Raw genomic sequence first — 12,049 nt, 5'->3', positions numbered from 1 at the left:
CTCTTTTATTGCTACTTTCCTTTTCTAAAACCATCAGTGTTAATTTTAATCTGAAGAGCTGATGCTATTAAATTTTGTTACTTAAAGGTAGCATTTTTTGTATATAGATGATATCGACAGCTTCATAACAAAAATGTCTAAGTCACAATTTTTTTTTCTGCCTAACTCACTGCTTATATCAATATACTATATTTTTTGTGTTTCTGCCCAAGTCAGCTGTGTGACTTAGGCAATTAAGGAGAGCTGACTTATGATCTGCCTAACTCACTGCTTATATTAATATACTATATTTTTTGTGTTTCTGCCTAAGTCAGCTGTGTGACTTAGGAAAATTAGGAGAGCTGACTTATGATCTGCCTAACTCACTGCTTATATCTTTATACTGCCCTCTGTACATTATCTGAGTGCTTTTATATACATTTGCACATGCTCAGATCGTTTTTTTTGTATTTCTGCCTAAGTCAGCTGTGTGACTAAGGCAATTAAGGAGAGGAGACTCATCATTTTTTAAATAAAATAAGAAATATATTTTTATAGTATATTTTGTAACCCATTTGTTATAAATGCTTTCTCTTTTATTGCTACTTTCCTTTTCTAAAATCATCAGTGTTAATTTTAATCTGAAGAGCTGATGCAATTAAAATGTGTTACTTAAAGTTAGCATTTTTTGTATATAGATGATATCAACAGCCTCATAACAAAAGTGTCTAAGTCATATTTTGTTTTGTTTTTCTGCCTAACTCACTGCTTATATTAATATACTATATTTCTTGTGTTTCTGCCCAAGTCAGCTGTGTGACTTAGGCAATTAAGGAGAGCTGACTTATGATCTGCCTAACTCACTGCTTATATCAATATACTATATTTTTTGTGTCTCTGCCTAAATCAGCTGTGTGACTTAGGCAATTAAAGAAAGCTGACTTATGATCTGCCTAACTCACTGCTTATATCATTATACTGCCCTCTGTACATTATCTGAGTGCTTTTATATACATTTGCACATGCTGAGATCGTTTTTTGTGCTTCTGCCTAAGTCAGCTGTGTGACTTAGGCAATTAAGGAGAGGAGACTCATGATTTTTTAAATAAAATAAGAAATACATTTCTGCCTAACTCACTGCTTATATCAATATACTATATTTGTTTTTGTTTCTACCCAAGTCAGCTGTCTGACTTAGGCAAATAAGGAGAGCTGACTTATGATCTGCCTAACTCACTGCTTATATTAATATACTATATTTTTTGTGTTTCTGCCTAAGTCAGCCGTGTGACTTAGGCAATTAAGGATAGCTGACTTTTGATCTGCCTAACTCACTGCTTATATCATTATACTGCCCTCTGTACATTATCTGCGTGCTTTTATATACATTTGCACATGCTCAGATTGTTTTTTTGTGTTTCTGCCTAAGTCTGCTGTGTGACTTAGGCTATTAAGGAGAGGAGACTCATGATTTTTTCAACAAAATAACTCACTACTTATATCAATATTCTATATTTTTTGTGTTTCTGCCTAAGTCAGCTGTTTGACTTAGGCAATTAAGGAGAGCTGACTAATGATCTGCCTAACTCACTTGTTATATCAATATACTATATTTTTTGTGTTTCTGCCTAAGTCAGCTGTGTGACTTAGGCAATTAAAGAAAGCTCACTTATGATCTGCCTAACTCACTGCTTATATCATTATACTGCCCTCTGTACATTATCTGAGTGCTTTTATATACATTCGCACATGCTCAGATCGTTTTTTTGTGTTTCTGCCTAAGTCAGCTGTGTGACTTAGGCTATTAAGGAGAGGAGACTCATGATTTTTTCAACAAAATAAGAAATACATTTCTGCCTAACTTACTGCTTATATCAATATACTATATTTTTTGTGTTTCTGCCCCAGTCAGCTGTGTGACTTAGGCAATTAAGGAGAGCTTACTTATGATCTGCCTAACTCACTGCTTATATCAATATACTATATTTTTTGTGTTTCTGCCTAAGTCAGCTGTGTGACTTAGGCAATTAAAGAAAGCTGACTTATGATCTGCCTAACTCACTGCTTATAACATTTTACTGCCCTTTGTAAATTATCGGAGTGCTTTTATATACATTTGCACTTGCGCAGATCGTTTTTAGTGTTTCAGCCTAAGTCAGCTGTGTGACTTAGGCAATTAAGGAGAGGAGACTCATGATTTTTAAAGTAAAATAATAAATACATTTTTATAGTATATTTTTTAACCCATTTGTTACAAATTCTTTCTCTTTTATTGCTACTTTCCTTTTCTAAATTCATCAGTGTTAATTTTAATCTGAAGAACTGATGCTATTAAATTTTGTTACTTAAAAGTAGCATTTTTTGTATATAGATGATATCGACAGCCTCATAACAAAAGTGTCTAAGTCATAATGTTTGTTTTGTTTTTCTGCCTAACTCACTGCTTATATCAATATACTATATTTTTTGTGTTTCTGCCCAAGTCAGCTGTGTGACTTAGGCAATTAAGGAGAGCTGAATTATGATCTGCCTAACTCACTGCTTATATCAATATACTATATTTTTTGTGCTTCTGTCTAAGTCAGCTATGTGACTTAGGCAATTAAAGAAAGCTGACTTATGATCTGCCTAACTCACTGCTTATATCATTATACTGCCCTCTGTACATTATCTGAGTGCTTTTATATACATTTGCACATGCTCAGATCGTTTTTTTGTGTTTCTGCCTAAGTCAGCTGTGTGACTTAGGCAATTAAGGAGAGGAGAAACATGATTTTTTAAATAAAATAAGAAATACATTTCTGCCTAACTCACTGCTTATATCAATATACTATATTTGTTTTTGTTTCTGCCCAAGTCAGCTGTCTGACTTAGGCAAATAAGGAGAGCTGACTTATGATCTGCCTAACTCACTGCTTATATCAATATACTATATTTTTTGTGTTTCTGCCTAAGTCAGCCGTGTGACTTAGGCAATTAAGGAGAGCTGACTTTTGATCTGCCTAACTCACTGCTTATATCATTATACTGCCCTCTGTACATTATCTGCGTGCTTTTATATACATTTGCACATGCTCAGATTGTCTTTTTTGTGTTTCTGCCTAAGTCAGCTGTGTGACTTAGGCTATTAAGGGGAGGAGACTCATGATTTTTTCAACAAAATAAGAAATACATTTCTGCCTAACTCACTGCTTATATCAATATACTATATTTTTTGTATTTCTGCCCAAGTCAGCTGTGTGACTTAGGCAATTAGGGAGAGCTGACTTATGATCTGCCTAACTCACTGCTTATATCAATATACTATATTTTTTGTGTTTCTGCCTAAGTCAGCTGTGTGACTTAGGCAATTAAAGAAAGCTGACTTATGATCTGCCAAACTCACTGCTTATATCATTATACTGCCCTCTGTACATTATCTGAGTGCTTTTATATACATTTGCACATGCTCAGATCGTTTTTTGGTGTTTCTGCCTAAGTCAGCTGTGTGACTTAGGCAATTAAGGAGAGGAGACTCATGATTTTTTAAATAAAATAAGAAATACATTTCTGCCTAACTCACTGCTTATATCAATATACTATATTTGTTTGTGTTTCTGCCCAAGTCAGCTGTCTGACTTAGGCAAATAAGGAGAGCTGACTTATGATCTACCTAACTCACTGCTTATATCAATATACTATATTTGTTGTGTTTCTGCCTAAGTCAGCCGTGTGACTTAGGCAATTAAGGAGAGCTGACTTTTGATCTGCCTAACTCACTGCTTATATCATTATACTGCCCTCTGTACATTATCTGCGTGCTTTTATATACATTTGCACATGCTCAGATCGTTTTTTTGTGTTTCTGCCTAAGTCAGCTGTGTGACTTAGGCTATTAAGGAGAGGAGACTCATGATTTTTTCAACAAAATAAGAAATACATTTCTGCCTAACTCACTGCTTATATCAATATACTATATTTTTTGTGTTTCTGCCCAAGTCAGCTGTGTGACTTAGGCAATTAAGGAGAGCTGACTTATGATCTGCCTAACTCACTGCTTATATCATTATACTGCCCTCTGTACATTATTTGAGTGCTTTTATATACATTTGCACATGCTCAGATCGTTTTTTGTGTTTCTGCCTAAGTCAGCTGTGTGACTTAGGCAATTAAGGAGAGGAGACTCATGATTTCTAAAATAAAATAAGAAATACATTTCTGCCTAACTCACTGCTTATATCAATATACTATATTTGTTTGTGTTTCTGCCCAAGTCAGCTGTCTGACTTAGGCAATTAAAGAAAGCTGACTTATGATCTGCCTAACTCACTGCTTATAACATTATACTGCCCTTTGTAAATTATCGGAGTGCTTTTATATACATTTGCACTTGCGCAGATCGTTTTTAGTGTTTCAGCCTAAGTCAGCTGTGTGACTTAGGCAATTAAGGAGAGGAGACTCATGATTTTTAAAGTAAAATAATAAATACATTTTTATAGTATATTTTTTAACCCATTTGTTACAAATTCTTTCTCTTTTATTGCTACTTTCCTTTTCTAAATTCATCAGTGTTAATTTTAATCTGAAGAACTGATGCTATTAAATTTTGTTACTTAAAAGTAGCATTTTTTGTATATACATGATATCGACAGCCTCATAACAAAAGTGTCTAAGTCATAATGTTTGTTTTGTTTTTCTGCCTAACTCACTGCTTATATCAATATACTATATTTTTTGTGTTTCTGCCCAAGTCAGCTGTGTGACTTAGGCAATTAAGGAGAGCTGACTAATGATCTGCCTAACTCACTTGTTATATCAATATACTATATTTTTTGTGTTTCTGCCTAAGTCAGCTGTGTGACTTAGGCAATTAAAGAAAGCTGACTTATGATCTGCCTAACTCACTGCTTATATCATTATACTGCCCTCTGTACATTATCTGAGTGCTTTTATATACATTCGCACATGCTCAGATCGTTTTTTTGTGTTTCTGCCTAAGTCAGCTGTGTGACTTAGGCTATTAAGGAGAGGAGACTCATGATTTTTTCAACAAAATAAGAAATACATTTCTGCCTAACTCACTGCTTATATCAATATACTATATTTTTTGTGTTTCTGCCCCAGTCAGCTGTGTGACTTATGCAATTAAGGAGAGCTTACTTATGATCTGCCTAACTCACTGCTTATATCAATATACTATATTTTTTGTGTTTCTGCCTAAGTCAGCTGTGTGACTTAGGCAATTAAAGAAAGCTGACTTATGATCTGCCTAACTCACTGCTTATAACATTATACTGCCCTTTGTAAATTATCGGAGTGCTTTTATATACATTTGCACTTGCGCAGATCGTTTTTAGTGTTTCAGCCTAAGTCAGCTGTGTGACTTAGGCAATTAAGGAGAGGAGACTCATGATTTTTAAAGTAAAATAATAAATACATTTTTATAGTATATTTTTTAACCCATTTGTTACTAATTCTTTCTCTTTTATTGCTACTTTCCTTTTCTAAATTCATCAGTGTTAATTTTAATCTGAAGAACTGATGCTATTAAATTTTGTTACTTAAAAGTAGCATTTTTTGTATATACATGATATCGACAGCCTCATAACAAAAGTGTCTAAGTCATAATGTTTGTTTTGTTTTTCTGCCTAACTCACTGCTTATATCAATATACTATATTTTTTGTGTTTCTGCCCAAGTCAGCTGTGTGACTTAGGCAATTAAGGAGAGCTGAATTATGATCTGCCTAACTCACTGCTTATATCAATATACTATATTTTTTGTGCTTCTGCCTAAGTCAGCTATGTGACTTAGGCAATTAAAGAAAGCTGACTTATGATCTGCCTAACTCACTGCTTATATCATTATACTGCCCTCTGTACATTATCTGAGTGCTTTTATATACATTTGCACATGCTCAGATCGTTTTTTGTGTTTCTGCCTAAGTCAGCTGTGTGACTTAGGCAATTAAGGAGAGGAGAAACATGATTTTTTAAATAAAATAAGAAATACATTTCTGCCTAACTCACTGCTTATATCAATATACTATATTTGTTTTTGTTTCTGCCCAAGTCAGCTGTCTGACTTAGGCAAATAAGGAGAGCTGACTTATGATCTGCCTAACTCACTGCTTATATCAATATACTATATTTTTTGTGTTTCTGCCTAAGTCAGCCGTGTGACTTAGGCAATTAAGGAGAGCTGACTTTTGATCTTCCTAACTCACTGCTTATATCATTATACTGCCCTCTGTACATTATCTGCGGGCTTTTATATACATTTGCACATGCTCAGATTGTTTTTTTGTGTTTCTGCCTAAGTCAGCTGTGTGACTTAGGCTATTAAGGAGAGGAAACTCATGATTTTTTCAACAAAATAAGAAATACATTTCTGCCTAACTCACTGCTTATATCAATATACTATATTTTTTGTGTTTCTGCGCAAGTCAGCTGTGTGACTTAGGCAATTAAAGAGAGCTGACTTATGATCTGCCTAACTCACTGCTTATATCAATATACTATATTTTTTGTGTTTCTGCCAAAGTCAGCTGTGTGACTTAGGCAATTAAGGAGAGCTGACTTATGATCTGCCTAACTCACTGCTTATATTAATATACTATATTTTTTGTGTTTCTGCCTAAGTCAGCTGTGTGACTTAGGCAAATTAGGAGAGCTGACTTATGATCTGCCTAACTCACTGCTTATATCTTTATACTGCCCTCTGTACATTATCTGAGTGCTTTTATATACATTTGCACATGCTCAGATCGTTTTTTTGTATTTCTGCCTAAGTCAGCTGTGTGACTAAGGCAATTAAGGAGAGGAGACTCATCATTTTTTAAATAAAATAAGAAGTATATTTTTATAGTATATTTTTTAACCCATTTGTTATAAATGCTTTCTCTTTTATTGCTACTTTCCTTTTCTAAAATCATCAGTGTTAATTTTAATCTGAAGAGCTGATGCAATTAAAATTTGTTACTTAAAGTTAGCATTTTTTGTATATAGATGATATCGACAGCCTCATAACAAAAGTGTCTAAGTCATATTTTTTTTGTTTTTCTACCTAACTCACTGCTTATATTAATATACTATATTTCTTGTGTTTCTGCCTAAATCAGCTGTGTGACTTAGGCAATTAAGGAGAGGAGACTCATGATTTTTTAAATAAAATAAGAATTACATTTCTGCCTAACTCACTACTTATATCAATATACTATATTTTTTGTGTTTCTGCCTAAGTCAGCTGTGTGACTTAGGCAATTAAGGAGAGCTGACTTATGATCTGCGTAACTCCCTTGTTATATCATTATACTGCCCTCTGTAAATTATCTGAGTGCTTTTATATACATTTGCACATGCTCAGATCGTTTTTTGTGTTTCTGCCTAAGTCAGCTGTGTGACTTAGGCAATTAAGAAGAGAAGACTGATGATTTTTAAAATAAAATACGAAATACATTTTTATAGTATATTTTTTAACCCATTTGTTACAAATTCTTTCTCTTTTATTGCTACTTTCTTTTTCTGAATTCATCAGTGTTAATTTTAATCTGAAGAGCTGATGCTATTAAATTTTGTTACTTAAAAGTAGCATTTTTTGTATATAGATGATATCGACAGCCTCATAACAAAAGTGTCTAAGTCATAATTTTTGTTTTTTTACTATATTTTTTGTGTTTCTGCCCAAGTCAGCTGTGTGACTTAGGCAATTAAGGAGAGCTGACTTTTGATCTGCCTAACTCACTGCTTATATCATTATACTGCCCTCTGTACATTATCTGCGTGCTTTTATATACATTTGCACATGCTCAGATCGTTTTTTTGTGTTTCTGCCTAAGTCAGCTGTGTGACTTAGGCTATTAAGGAGAGGAGACTCATGATTTTTTCAACAAAATAAGAAATACATTTCTGCCTAACTCACTGCTTATATCAATATACTATATTTTTTGTGTTTCTGCCCAAGTCAGCTGTGTGACTTAGGCAATTAAGGAGAGCTGACTTATGATCTGCCTAACTCACTGCTTATATCATTATACTGCCCTCTGTACATTATCTGAGTGCTTTTATATACATTTGCACATGCTCAGATCGTTTTTTGTGTTTCTGCCTAAGTCAGCTGTGTGACTTAGGCAATTAAGGAGAGGAGACTCATGATTTCTAAAATAAAATAAGAAATACATTTCTGCCTAACTCACTGCTTATATCAATATACTATATTTGTTTGTGTTTCTGCCCAAGTCAGCTGTCTGACTTAGGCAATTAAAGAAAGCTGACTTATGATCTGCCTAACTCACTGCTTATGACATTATACTGCCCTTTGTAAATTATCGGAGTGCTTTTATATACATTTGCACTTGCGCAGATCGTTTTTAGTGTTTCAGCCTAAGTCAGCTGTGTGACTTAGGCAATTAAGGAGAGGAGACTCATGATTTTTAAAGTAAAATAATAAATACATTTTTATAGTATATTTTTTAACCCATTTGTTACAAATTCTTTCTCTTTTATTGCTACTTTCCTTTTCTAAATTCATCAGTGTTAATTTTAATCTGAAGAGCTGATGCTATTAAATTTTGTTACTTTAAGGTAGCATTTTTTGTATATAGATGATATCGACAGCCTCATAACAAAACTGTCTAAGTAATAATTTTGTTTTGTTTTTTGGCCTAACTCACTGCTTATAGCAATATACTATATTTTTTGTGTTTCTGCCTAAGTCAGCCGTGTGACTTAGGCAATTAAGCAGAGCTGACTTATGATCTGCCTAACTCACTGCTTATATCATTATACTGCCCTCTGTACATTATCTGCGTGCTTTTATATACATTTGCACATGCTCAGATCGTTTTTTTGTGTTTCTGCCTAAGTCAGCTGTGTAACTTAGGCAATTAAGGAGAGGAGACTCATGATTTTTTAAATAAAATAAGAAATACATTTCTGCCTAAGTCACTACTTATATCAATATACTATATTTTTTGAGTTTCTGCCTAAGTCAGCTGTTTGACTTAGGCAATTAAGGAGAGCTGACTTATGATCTGCGTAACTACCTTGTTATATCATTATACTGCCCTCTGTAAATTATCTGAGTGCTTTTATATACATTTGCACATGCTCAGATCGTTTTTTGTGTTTCTGCCTAAGTCATCTGTGTGACTTAGGCAATTAAGAAGAGAAGACTGATGATTTTTAAAATAAAATAAGAAATACATTTTTATAGTATATTTTTTAACCCATTTGTTACAAATTCTTGCAGTTTTATTGCTACTTTCCTTTCTAAAACCATCAGTGTTAAATTTAATCTGAAGAGCTGATGCTATTAAATTTTGTTACTTAAAGGTGTATTTTTTGTATATAGATGATATCGACAGCCTCATAACAAAAGTGTGTAAGTCATAATATTTTTTTCTGCCTAACTCACTGCTTATATCAATATACTATATTTTCTGTGTTTCTGCCTAAGTCAGCTGTGTGACGTCGGCAATTAAGGAGAGCTGACTTATGATCTGTCTAACTCACTGCTTATAACATTATACTGCCGTGTGTAAATTATCGGAGTGCTGTTATATACATTTGCACTTGCTCAGATCGTTTTTAGTTTTTCTGCCTAAGTCAGCTGTGTGACTTAGGCAATTAAGGAGAGGAGACTCATGATTTTTAAAGTAAAATAATAAATACATTTTTATAGTATATTTTTTAACCCATTTGTTACAAATTCTTTCTCTTTTATTGCTACTTTCCTTTTCTAAATTCATCAGTGTTAATTTTAATCTGAAGAGCTGATGCTATTAAATTTTGTTACTTAAAAGTAGCATTTTTTTGTATATAGATGATATCGACAGCCTAATAACAAAAGTGTCTAAGTCATAATTTTTGTTTTGTTTTTCTGCCTAACTCACTCCTTATATCAATATACTATATTTTTTGTGTTTCTGCCCAAGTCAGCTGTGTGATTTAGGCAATTAAGGAGAGCTGAATTATGATCTGCCTAACTCACTGCTTATATCAATATACTATATTTTTTGTGTTTCTGCCCAAGTCAGCTGTGTGACTTAGGCAATTAAGGAGAGCTGACTTATGATCTGCCTAACTCACTGCTTATATCATTATATTGCCCTCTGTACATTATCTGAGTGCTTTTATATACATTTGCACATGCTCAGATCGTTTTTTTGTGTTTCTGCCTAAGTCAGCTGTGTGACTTAGGCAATTAAGGAGAGGAAACTCATGATTTTTTAAATAAAATAAGAAATACATTTCTGCCTAACTCACTACTTATATCAATATACTATATTTTTTGTGTTTCTGCCCCAGTCAGCTGTGTGACTTAGGCAATTAAGGAGAGCTGACTTATGATATGCCTAACTCACTGCTTATATCAATATACTATATTTTTTGTGTTTCTGCCTAAGTCAGCTGTGTGACTTAGGCAATTAAAGAGAGCTGACTTATGATCTGCCTAACTCACTGCTTATACCATTATATTGCCTTCTGTACATTATCTGAGTGCTTTTATATACATTTGCACATGCTCAGATCGTTTTTTTGTGTTTCTGCCTAAGTCAGCTGTGTGACTTAGGCAATTAAGGAGAGGAGACTCATGATTTTTAAAATAAAATAATAAATACATTTTTATAGTATATTTTTTAACCCATTTGTTACAATTTTTTTCTCTTTTATTTCTACTTTCCTTTTCTAAATTCATCAGTGTTAATTTTAATCTGAAGAGCTGATGCTATTAAATTTTGTTACTTAAAGGTAGCATTTTTTGTATATAGATGATATCGACAGCCTCATAACAAAAGTGTCTAAGTCATAATTTTTGTTTTGTTTTTCTGCCTAACTCACTGCTTATATCAATATACTATATTTTGTGTGTTTCTGCCCAAGTCAGCTGTGTGACTTAGGCAATTAAGGAGAGCTGACTTCCGATCTGCCTAACTCACTGCTTATATCATTATATTGCCCTCTGTACATTATCTGAGTGCTTTTATATACATTTGCACATGCTGAGATCGTTTTTTTGTGTTTCTGCCTAAGTCAGCTGTGTGACTTAGGCAATTAAGGAGAGGAGACTCATGATTTTTTAAATAAAATAAGAAATACATTTCTGCCTAACTCACTACTTATATCAATATACTATATTTTTTGTGTTTCTGCCTAAGTCAGCTGTTTGACTTAGGCAATTAAGGGGAGCTGACTAATGATCTGCCTAACTCACTGCTTATATCAATATACTATATTTTTTTGTGTTTCTGCCCAAGTCAGCTGTGTGACTTAGGCAATTAAGGAGAGCTGACTTATGATCTGCCTAACTCACTGCTTATATCAATATACTATATTTTTTGTGTTTCTGCCCAATTCAGCTGTGTGACTTAGGCAATTAAGGAGAGCTGACTTATGATCTGCCCAACTCACTGCTTATATCAATATACTATATTTTTTTGTGTTTCTGCCTAAGTCAGCTGTGTGACTTAGGCAATTAAGGAGAGCTGACTTATGATCTGCCAAACTCACTGCTTATATCATTATACTGCCCTCTGTAAATTATCTGAGTGCTTTTATATACATTTGCACATGCTCAGATCGTTTTTTTGTGTTTCTGCCTAAGTCAGCTGTGTGACTTAGGCAATTAAGGAGAGGAAACTCATGATTTTTTAAATAAAATAAGAAATACATTTCTGCCTAACTCACTACTTATATCAATATACTATATTTTTTGTGTTTCTGCCCCAGTCAGCTGTGTGACTTAGGCAATTAAGGAGAGCTGACTTATGATATGCCTAACTCACTGCTTATATCAATATACTATATTTTTTGTGTTTCTGCCTAAGTCAGCTGTGTGACTTAGGCAATTAAAGAGAGCTGACTTATGATCTGCCTAACTCACTGCTTATACCATTATATTGCCTTCTGTACATTATCTGAGTGCTTTTATATACATTTGCACATGCTCAGATCGTTTTTTTGTGTTTCTGCCTAAGTCAGCTGTGTGACTTAGGCAATTAAGGAGAGGAGACTCATGATTTTTAAAATAAAATAATAAATACATTTTTATAGTATATTTTTTAACCCATTTGTTACAATTTTTTTCTCTT

At 33.5% G+C, this 12,049-nt stretch overlaps 1 long non-coding RNA gene across 1 annotated transcript; it reads left to right on the top strand.

Annotated features, from left to right (window-relative positions):
* Positions 1–11: 11 nt before the first annotated feature.
* On the top strand, positions 12–10,166 carry LOC144851526 (uncharacterized). The gene is made up of 3 exons (XR_013614189.1): positions 12–135; positions 9,550–9,580; positions 10,008–10,166. It is a non-coding gene; the product is annotated as an uncharacterized LOC144851526 (long non-coding RNA).
* Positions 10,167–12,049: the final 1,883 nt, after the last annotated feature.

The sequence above is a fragment of the Antedon bifida genome, chromosome 9, assembly GCF_963402885.1.
Source record: "Antedon bifida chromosome 9, ecAntBifi1.1, whole genome shotgun sequence".
Classification (NCBI taxonomy): Eukaryota; Metazoa; Echinodermata; class Crinoidea; order Comatulida; family Antedonidae; genus Antedon; species Antedon bifida.
This window is presented reverse-complemented; position numbering and strand designations above follow the sequence as displayed.